The sequence below is a fragment of the Takifugu flavidus genome, chromosome 3, assembly GCF_003711565.1.
Source record: "Takifugu flavidus isolate HTHZ2018 chromosome 3, ASM371156v2, whole genome shotgun sequence".
NCBI lineage: Eukaryota > Metazoa > Chordata > Actinopteri > Tetraodontiformes > Tetraodontidae > Takifugu > Takifugu flavidus.
Genome location: NC_079522.1, coordinates 18,008,324 through 18,019,404, shown reverse-complemented (window position 1 = coordinate 18,019,404; position 11,081 = coordinate 18,008,324). Strand labels below are relative to the sequence as shown.

Genomic DNA, 11,081 nt, shown 5'->3' with positions numbered 1-11,081 from the left:
ATGGACTGGAGGTCCCATGGTCCAGGTGGGAGACACCTCCGAAAGTGGTGGAGAACGAGCAGGCCAAGATCCTGTGGGACTTCCAGATCCAGACTGACAAGATGGTGGTGGCCAACCAGCCTGACATAGTGGTGGTGGATAAACACCGGAAGACAGTGGTGGTGATATATGTAGCAATCCTGAGTGATAGCAACATCAGGAAGAAGGAACACGAGAAGCTGGAGAAGTACCAAGGGCTGAAGGAGGAGATGGAGAGAATGTGGAGGATGAAGGCAACAGTAGTCCCAGTGGTGATCGGGACACTAGGGGCAGTAACACCCAACCTGAGAAGATGGCTCCAACAGATACCAGGAACCACACCAGAGATCTCTGTCCAGAAGAGCGCAGTCCTAGGAACAGCTAAGATCCTGCGCAGAACCCTCAGACTCCCAGGCCTCTGGTAGAGGACCCGAGTCTGAAGGAGGCACTGCCCAGAAGGGGCGAGGAAGAGAATTTTTATAAAAGTCATTTTTTGGTCAATTTTCTTACAAATCTCTATTCAAACTAGTATGGTGTTTTCGAATCTCAAGCATTTTTGCCACCCACGCTTTACATTAAAGTGTAACTCTGGGGCTGTTTTTTTTTTTTACTGAATATCATTTAAATGATCAGTGTTTTATATGTCTCTATTACATAAAGGAAACAGCGTTTGTGGTTACACGTATAATCCGGCCTTTGCAATTTTATCACAACATCCTGACTCATAAATTCAGTCTTTCTCTTTTGAAGCTGAACAAATGTAACAGCTGCTACTAAAACCATTAGATTTGGCATTAGATTTGTGTTCCGTGCCCTCGTTTTCAGTTTGCTACGATTTAGCAGCACAAAATGTCCGACTGAGCATCACAGATTGAAGTTTGTGTCTGGAGGATTTTGTAAAAACACAATATAATCTAGGTTGGGTTGTTCTTTGCTGTGAGCTGAAAAAAAAAACCTGAACCAGAACCAAAACAAAATGCTGTGGCGTGGTCCCACAGAGCATGAGTAACAAAACCCCCTTCAAAGAAGGGAAAATTGGGTTTTTAAGGTTTATAATTATATGTACTTCAGTTGATTTTCCCAGAGAATATCACATTGGCGTCTCTATTCTGATTCCCTTCTCTGTAATATAAGCCTTGAATAGAACGTAATGCATTGTGATGTGTGATTAATGACCACTGCAATGTGTCCATGGCTGTCACTTTTCTAAAAGACTTGACACAGTAAAAGGTGAGAATTAATGACTGTTTTCACATTTCAAGAATTTATAAAAATGAGCGAAATGCTAAAGTTGGATCACATTATTTCTTAACTCAGGTTAATGAATGGAGCACATCGTTAACCTTCACACAGCACCTTCCACAATAAAGTGGATTGATCGATCTATCTGTCTGCCTGCCTGTCTGCCTGCCTGCCTGCCTGTCTGTCTATCAGAGGATGTTATAAGGCAAACTCTTCTGGACTTTATGCAATTTGATTTTGTACTGTAGAGGGCAGACATGGATTCATCACTCGGTGCAGATTTTTTCCATATTCATTCATTTCATTTTTGTCATTTTCTCTTGTCTTTAACTGGGTCCTGTCTTCCCTTCTGTGCTATTTTCTTTGCACCACTTCTTGTGTCTAATTTGGTAGGCTTCCCTTACACTTATTTTTAGATGTATTGGTTATTGGATTTGATTAGCTGTCTTAACCTGAGACAGATGGACAGACAGGAACATAAATCATTAGTATCACCAAATTGGCTGTAAAGAAAGGGCAAAAAAGTGGAAATGCTGGAGCATGTTGCAAAATACGTTAAACTCAGAAATATAACCTAATAAAAGAGCGACAAAGGACTGAGGATATATCAGCACCGTTATGAGGCTAAAACAGATTCAGGGCTGTGCTCAGGCTGTTGACGCTGCAGAGGTTATTTGCAGTTTAACTTTTCTTTACAATCATGCAGTACGCTTATCTTTATGAAAGAAAGAAACACATTCTCTTCCAGGTTTGAATCCACATTTCACTTCAACAGCCTTATCATCTCATCGGTCTATCCTTGAAGTGTAATGCTTTTCGGTATCATTGTAAGTAAAATATTGTTTTAAGTACATATTGCTACAAAGGTGTTGCTGCTAATACAAAACAGAATAAACTGATTTTTCTCTCCCATCCAATATCTGGTCTAGGCGTGGACATGAAATAGTCAAGTTCAAAATGGCCCTACTTCAGGTCTGATTGCAAGAGACCTGTAATCATTGTGCAACATATTATTTCGAATGAGCCTGTATGTGGTGATGCAGTATGTTGCACCATGATAAGCTCTTTCAGCTGCCGCTAGTGTCACCTTTTCTGCACATGAATGAGTCTTCTGTGACTGATGTGTGTGTGTGTAAACATCAGTCACACCTGTTTGTGTTTCAAAATTTCAGTGCATATGAAGAAGCTTGTCAATGCTTGAAACATGTCGCCCTGCTGCACCACAGCGGAGCCATGCTGTTACTCCTATATTTTCAAAGGGGGTGGCTTTGTTTTCTTCTTCTGATTTGCTTCCTTTCCACTCTTCTTTGATCTGTTTGATTGACATCTGAATTCTCTCTGTTTTTGCAAGCAACAAACAAAGCTACAATCCTCCCCGAACATAGAAGTGGAGGATTCTCGGTTCAAGCCCTGGCAGGAACTAAACTTGGGAGGTGTTCTCGTAGCAGGGGGGAAGTACCAGCACACCTTTAGAGCACTGCCGAGCTACCCTTGAGCAAGGCGCAGATCCCCCAAATGCTCACATAAGGCCCTGCGATAAACTAGTGACTTATTCAGGGGTGGACTCTTAACCCATATGCAGCTCCAGCAAGCATTTAAGAGTGACAGTGAATAGATTACGCCAAATGGGCAGCAGTAGCAACAGCAACCATGTAGCAACAACAGCAACAACATGAACAAGAACAAAAACAGCAACAACAATGACTTCTGGAATAATCTAGCACAATGGGATTTAATGGTATAAAATAACAATAACAAGATGGGCCACTTTATATATGCATTATCCCAAGGTGTACCTTGTGAGGGTGAAGCATAATCAGAGAGTTCTGCTCGGAGAACAGCTGCCCCTCTCCGGGCTGAATGATGCTGAGCTGAATGCAGATGTCCCGTTTTCCACTTATTTGTATTCCCCAGTGGATCAAACCAGAGAAGGCTGGGCCACTGTGTTGTAAAAGTCAAGCCGCTGCGCACTGCTGCCCCTCTCTTTCTTTTGTTTGATACATGGTTCCTCCTCAGAGTTTATAATAACTGGATATCTGCAGGGGGTGATGGTGGGACTGCAACTTCTACCTGAAACTGATTCTACATTGTCTTTTATTATGCTCGACCAGTTAAAGAAAAAACAGCCTTTTCCTGAAACAGAATGAGAACACTATTGATAACTGTGCTGTTTTATGAAGAAATTGTGGACTACTCAGAGTGTCCTTCAGATTTATGCATTTATAAATGCAATTTAATTCAAACTGCAGTGTAGCAATAGCAAATAATCTTCACTTCCTGCACAAGGTTGGAAATAAAATAAAGCCATCTCCAACCACATTTGTATTTGTACAGATTCCAGAATTTCAGCATATATGCCAGAGTCTGCCAAGAAAGAAATACAACATAGATCACCACTGAAGTAACACACTTAAAAGCATATTGAATAAATGTGCTTTAAAGGGCAAAGGATACATTCGTTAAAATAGTAAATTCTTAGGTTTAATAATGTTATGTAATTTTCAGTTTTTGACTTTACCGCCTGCATTTACACTAATTCTCCTGCTTGGCTCAGGAAGTGCACCAGCGTTTTACCTCCCCACCCGACTGGCCACCTCAATTGTCAACAAACGATTTTTCCGGGCAATTTTCACATTTGGTTGGGAAAATCCAGAGTGGTGCAGAGGGGGGAATGAAATGTGGGGAGCAGAGCAACAATGGTGCTATTCAGCCGACATTCAGTGTTCTTTGGCACACAAGGCTCCGGCTTGCCGAAAAATGAATAAGGCGCTGATGGCACTCTAATCCAGCAATAACAAGACGGATAATAATTAATAATTAATAAGTCTTAATTGTGGCATGGTGCAGAGCCAGTTGTAGTTTGGAAGACTGCAAAGAGAGAGAGAGAACCACAAAATCATACTTGATTATTTTGTCTTTTTTTATGGACTAGTGCAGTCCTTGATTTGCTTTCAGATTCTGCACAGCCGCACTTTAATAGATCTCTTGAAGCAGGTCAGAACCATTTTAAACACCAGGAGCCAAAACTCCACTCAATTCACCCAGTTTATGTCTTCTAACATTATTGTAAATATGCGCCTGCTGCTTTGAACAGAAAACTGATTAGAGCACATGATATTAATGACCCAAATTTAGATAACACATTAAACAGTTCAGATATGTAGCCCATACAAGTGGGAAAAGGGTAACTTTATTATCAGTACTGTACATTTCAGACTTGATAAATATCATAACCTTTATCTGGTTGTGATTTATCTCACATTATTATGAAGTGATTGGAAATTCAGATAATGAATAGTATTAAACATGATAAATGCACGCTTATTTCATCAGCTAGTGACAGTCTCAGATGGGCAAAACAACTTTGAGGAAGCACAGATGACATTTAGATTGGAATCGATCAGGGCGCCATGACAACGGAAATAAATGGGAAATTCTTATGCATCAATTATTTCCACAACTTTTTTTCATAAATAAATAACTGCTATTACATGTAGGAGAATCATCATGAATAAACATATATTGATTTCATTTGAAAATTGAAAAATATTAAAAGGATTTTGAGCTTTAGGGGTTCCATTGATGACTGGAACTTAACTTTGCTGCCTTAAACTTCAGATAGCTGATGTGAAATGTACCTGTCCAGCTTAACTTCTTCACAAAAGCAATGACAATTTCACCACATCAACATTTATACAAATGCAAACCAACTAGTAGATTTACTGCTCTTAGAGTCATTTTATCAAGACTATGAGTGTCAAACATTTAAAGCCAAATTCATGCACTGTTATTTTAATCACTGTGAAACACACATCATCACGAACCCTCAGGTCATTAGGGAAAAATGACAAAGCTGATATGACTGATATGAATATGATGATATGAACGTGACATGGGGCTCAGCTTTTCTCATCTGTCATGGTCACAATATCAGTCAGCAGCCCCCTGGTCTTTTCGAATCACCATAAAACGTACGACAAAACCAGTTATCGAACTGAATGATCTGGTAAAAATAAAAACACCTCGTGGTAGCCACTCTCAGACTTAAAAGTCCATTTATCGGAATGTGCTATTTCAGTTCCCGAATCATCAAAATAACCGAGTGGGAAGTAAAGTAGTTAACCACAAAGATGGAGGAGGAAATGCAGCCTTCTTAAAATTAAATATCAATTACCTGACTTTATGCCTGAGTGCAGGGGAGTGTGTGTTTGTGCAGGGAGAGAAAGAAAGACACACACACACACACACACACACACACACACACACACACACACACGAGGGTGTGATGGTGAATTGCATCTGATGCGGGGGAGTGTCCACAGAGACAGCCAGCGTCTCTTCGGGGAGAGGCTGGAGACATGCAGTCCCACCCTGAGTCAAGTGAGGGCGCAGTTGATCTGTGGCTGACGGAACAGGTACGGGGGTGTATTTGCTATTCAGCTCTCCAAGGCGATGCAAAGTTTGTTGCTTTGAAATAGTGGCAGGGTGAACAGCTCTAATACAATCACTTACCTCAGAGGTGCCACCTATATCCATCTATGCAGCGGATTTATGCGGCAGCCATAAAACACCCCATAGAATCACTGTTGCTGTGGCGATCGGAACCAGGACCCCTTTCTTAAGGTGGATGGATGTTCAAACAAAGAAACAGATTACACAACTTTTAAAGGGCAGTTCTGTCACAGCTGGTGGAATGAAGGTTATCGTGCAGAGCTAGTGATGCTGGAAATGTGTTTTTTTTTAGTTCTATTTCCAGGCCTTTCACTAGTTAGCACCCAGGGATTATTCAGCAGCTTGATCTATTATTCATGACTCAGCAAAGGTAATAACTGATGCCTCTCTTTTTTCGGCTGTTTGTATTCTCAGAGGTCTCTGTTATGATTTATGAAGAGTAATGCAGTGTAAAGTGTAAAGGTGGTGTGCTCTGCCTGCTGTGATGAAGTGTGTGTTGCAGCCATTCGGAGTTGACTGGTTAGCAATCAGTCCAGGCGCACATGCCGCCGCTGCAGTAGTGCTTATTTGTTGTGCAGTGTGCTGTGAAACAAGCTTTTACTCTTTCAGGACTGATGGTTTGCTCCATCTAAAATGCCCTCCCTGGATTTTTATTTTTTTTGAAGGAATAAACCTGCTTTACATTACATACATTTACATTGTTACAAAATCCTTTCCCATATTTATTTTAACTCTGCGTGCATTGATGTAAGACAGACGGAGAAAATAGAAGGAATTTTCTTTTGAATGCTCATGTCAGCGCAAATTAACAATTTTTCCAACTTAGGGTATGAAGACAGACAGAAAGATTGAGAGGTGGGGGGATCATACACAAGCCTTAGTACACAACTGAAACACTGAGTGGAAAGAAAGAAAATAGGTCTGCCAAAGCAATTTTCCATTAGGAGCTACTGCTTGTCCATCCTTAGATCACACCAGCTGTATTCACAGCGATCAAGATGTTTGTGCACATACGGGAAACAAACAAGACATGGGCTTAAGTTATGTGCAAAGTTACTTTCTTCTAAAACTGGGTATTTGAGACATTACCGTCTAAAACATCGACAGATTTGATTCTGGCTTCCTGCATGTGTTTCTAAAGGCACTGCAGCCTTCGCAGACTCATAAACATGCAAATTAAGTTGACTGTAGCCTTTAAACTTCTCAAAGCCTGTAATGACGCTAACATGCAGAGCGAATGATTTGTTCTGAGCCCAAATTCTTTGGACAAGAAAATAACAGGAAATGCACTGAACCACTCACTACAAACACTTACAGCTGATTTTTCCTTCAGTTGTTTCTCTTGAGGATACTCAAGAGTTTATCTTGAGGATACTGAGATTAAGTGTGACAGGGATGTTGAGAAACCCATGAAATCTCCACGCAAGTTTGAGAATTTCTCAGAATTTGATGAAACGACTGCGGTTGAACTTGGTGATGAAAATAAATATAAAACAGAAGCGGTGGCAGGTGGTTATCTCTCTGGCTAGCATGGATCCGTTAGGCAGTATGCAGTAGTTTACAATTGAATGATCTGTTTTTACTACTTCGATCCTGTACACAATCCTCTGCTATGCATCTGGGATATATTTTTTATATAAATCTGAGAGTTGCGTTTGTATATTAGTGTTATTAGTATATTATTGTTAGTGATTAGAGATGTTAGTCACTTATATACCATGAACAAAAGGAGATCGTTGTTGCTTAAAGTCGACCATTAAAAGTTTAATTTTAGTGTGTTGGCCTGGAGTCTAACAACGGCACATTTGGTTAATTGATTTCTTAATTTAGCTTGTTTGTATATCAGCCTGGTAATGAATTGGCGTCCTTTCCTGGATTTACCATCCAACCCAAATATCATCAAAGGCAACAACCTCAATAACATAAGCTGAATTAAAGGTGAGAGTGACTGGAAGGAAGAGAATCTGAAATTGTTTAACAGTTTATACCGCCTGTAGCTCACAGAGCAATAAAACTGGTGATTCAGATGGGTGGATGTTAGATGGAGGGATGGATTTGTTCATAGGTAGAGGGAGGGATGGAAGGCAACTATGATAGTACGGTATCAGTATGTGATTTTCAAAATAAAATCTCCTCTACTGTCGATCAGGGTGTGTAGCTGCTTGTTCTTACATAAGCTGCTCTGTAGGCAGAGCACAGAACCAGTGGTGGATGGGGAAAGGCGACGTCCTGTCAGCAGCTGCGAGCCTTGAGTGATACGCTTAAAGACAGCTATCAGCTGTGGATGCGCAGCGGCACGTGAAACGAGGTAATAACAAGAGAAATAGCAGCCGATTCAGCATCTTTCTGGATAAAACACTCCTCCGTTGACATTCTCCAATTAAGAGCGGGTAATGTGGAAGGACATCATGTTGTTAGGTTTGTAGAATGTGACGTTGGCCTGTATCATTCCACCTGCAGCTTTAATCCAGTCAGTAGGAGTAATGAGCCACTTAAACACATGCAGCTACAACGTACAGCAAAGGAGCTTTTTCGACTATCTCAGAGGTAAAAGTAAAGAACTGGCCCATTGTGGGCTCTCTCTTTATGACGGAGACAAATTCAGTGAGTTGTTGTCTGCAGCCAGTCAACAGGAGCATGTGCTCATCAGCGCAGACAGTTCAGCCTGTAAGCTAATAAACATGGTAGCGAGCACAGATGGCCTTGAAGACGTGAACACGGAGCAGTAATCATCGTGGACAGAATTCCAGGTCAACCACTGCAACTCCTGCTCCACTTACAGACGCTTGCTCTTTCATTGTATGAGCTTGCTCTTTCAAGGTCTTTAACTCGGGAATGAAAATAGAAACATTTGAGATCTGACATGTTTTCTGCATTAATTTAAGTAATTTATTTTAACATTAATTTCTGATTAAATTAAAGATATCGGATCCCCACCGCACATTCATCACTTCGTGCATTCATTGAATGTAATCAAGAAATCTTACAAACATATTTTTAACACTCTGCTTCATGTTGATTGTGAGATTCTTATTATAGATCCCTTTTGAATTCAGGTGTTCCAATCACTTTTGCTTCCACAGGAGTTTTCAGGAGTTGGGCCCCCTAGTTCCAGTCAAAGGAACTCTTCATACTTCTCCTAAGACTTTTTGGGTAACTTCAAGATCCCAACTTTGTGGGAACTTTGAGGAGGGATCCTTCCTGTTCCAGCAAAAATACATGGATGAGGGGGTTTGGTGTGACTGGCCTGCACAGAGTCCTGATCTCAAGTCCCAAAGAACATCTTTGGGACAAATCAGAGCAGGCCTTCTCATCCAAAATCAGTGTCTGATTTCTCAAATGTGCTCCTGGAAGAATGGTCAAAAATTCCCATAAACACACTCCTAAACCTTAAGGCGAGCATTTTACTCTAACCTTGCAATTACACTTAGTTGGATTTATTGTATTTGTAAAGACAATTAGCACATTAATTACAATTTATCACATTTTTTTTTAGCAAACCTGATGTTGTACAGTGTGCACTGCTCTTTCCCCCTATTTTATTTGCTTTATAATTGCCATTAGTTGTCTTATTTGTTCTTTAGCTGTGTTAATGTGCTGGTATTGCAACAAGAGATCCTTGAATCCTCCAACTTGTCTTGCTATTTACTCCAGGAAAGTACTGCACCATCACTGTCTATAAAGCTCATGCTGGTTGGATGTAACATTTCTAAAGGTGCTTGTGTTTGACTGATTGTAGATATGCCCCCATGTCTGGGAGGTATTATTGTCATGTTACTTCTACAGCAGGCTTCAGCATTCCCCTCAGATTCTAATTACAAATAAATGCTTAATGATAATGACTAAAGTCCGAGAAGATGAAACCATAAATCGTCTTGATTCCCTCCCTCATGTTGGGCGGTAACATAAGTCAAATGTTGCCAGATTCTTTCAGATTTATGTGGATACATTTCCATGGCGTTGTAACCTGCTGTCCAACACCTTGTTCATCATAATGCACATATTACAGTAGTTCAGAATCTTGCTTATGTTCGTATAATAAATTTGTTCCCAATGCAAACATTGACTGCTTGTTTTTCTTCAGCTATTTTATTCACATCTTTGAAAATGTGAAAACAATTGCTCTGCAAGTCTGGGCAAACACCTGGCTTTTGTGTGACCGTGTTTACATACTTATCGCATACATGCTTACATAGTTACCTCACAAACCTCATTCACTTAACCTCATATTTCCCATGCTAGACGACTGGTCAACAAGGTCAGAGTTAGCAGCATACGGTACAATAGTGCCCTAATGGCACCTTGATTACCACAGTCACAGTTTTAATTGGTTGTGGGTTATGAAGATATACAATTATGTATGGATGGGGCTCGTGAACACATCTGAAGTTTATAATTGCGGTGCAAAACACTGTCATTAGTAGACAGGGCTTCGCACCCACGCGTGATCCGTGGCCACGCAGTCACGATATCGAGTTGGAGAAGAGGTGACACCAGCATGCTAATTAACGAGCAGAATGAGCTTTGAACAGTTATTGATGTGCTGCTAATCGTTTCAGCGCTTTGATTTGGGACCATGTAAAAATGCTGCTGACGGTTTTTTTTTTCTTCCCAGTGAGCAGATTCCGACATGTGAATATCGAGCCATTAATCTTTAAAAACTTAAAGTAAGGCCTGTCGTGGTTGCAAGAAATTTAATTTGTCAGCAGATCTCTATTGGCGATGCCTTTTTTGTGTGTGTGGCGGGGGTCAAATCATCTACTCTGTGTGGAGGGGAAACACATTGTGCTGCTCAAGTGCTATGCAAATGGTGGAGAAAATTTGACATTATGGAATCAGACAGGGGCTGTTGGGCCTGCCACGTATCAATAATGAGGGATGAGCTGCAGCTCCCACATGTTTGGGCTTCATCTTGAGAGGATTCATTTCTGGTACCCTCAGCGGGTTTCTCACAAAGCCTTTAGTCTTATGCGGAATGTCAAAGCTTTTATTACACTATGTTTTTTCTCTGTTCTTGGCATTTGACAAATGCAGACACAGTGCAGAATCATGAAATGAAAAATGCATAGGGCAGGGGATTTTCAAGGCATGTTCGGGACGATTAAGGAAGGTAAGTGCACCCGGACACACATAGCACTCCCTCAGGACCCTCTAGGTAATTCCACAAGGGTAGAATTACAATTAACAGATAACAGAAAGAAAAACGGGGGACAAACGTGATGATTTGGGGGAATCACTCATGCTGCAACGAGGAAATTGTTTATCACTGTTGGAATAAGATCAAAACTACATCGCACATTCCAGGAGTTTGGCTCCCATCAGAGGAGCAGGTTGGTAAAATCCAGGAGGGATTGACGAATACATTTCTG

The 11,081-nt window shown here is 40.8% G+C and overlaps 1 long non-coding RNA gene across 2 annotated transcripts; it reads left to right on the top strand.

Annotated features, from left to right (window-relative positions):
* The first annotated feature begins 7,361 nt into the window (after window positions 1–7,361).
* Window positions 7,362–9,772, top strand: LOC130522107 (uncharacterized). 2 transcript variants are annotated; one of them, XR_008949552.1, is made up of 2 exons: window positions 7,362–8,102; window positions 8,796–9,772. It is a non-coding gene; the product is annotated as an uncharacterized LOC130522107 (long non-coding RNA). The 2 variants fall into 2 exon arrangements; XR_008949553.1 differs by having other exon boundaries at window positions 7,362–8,462.
* Window positions 9,773–11,081: the final 1,309 nt, after the last annotated feature.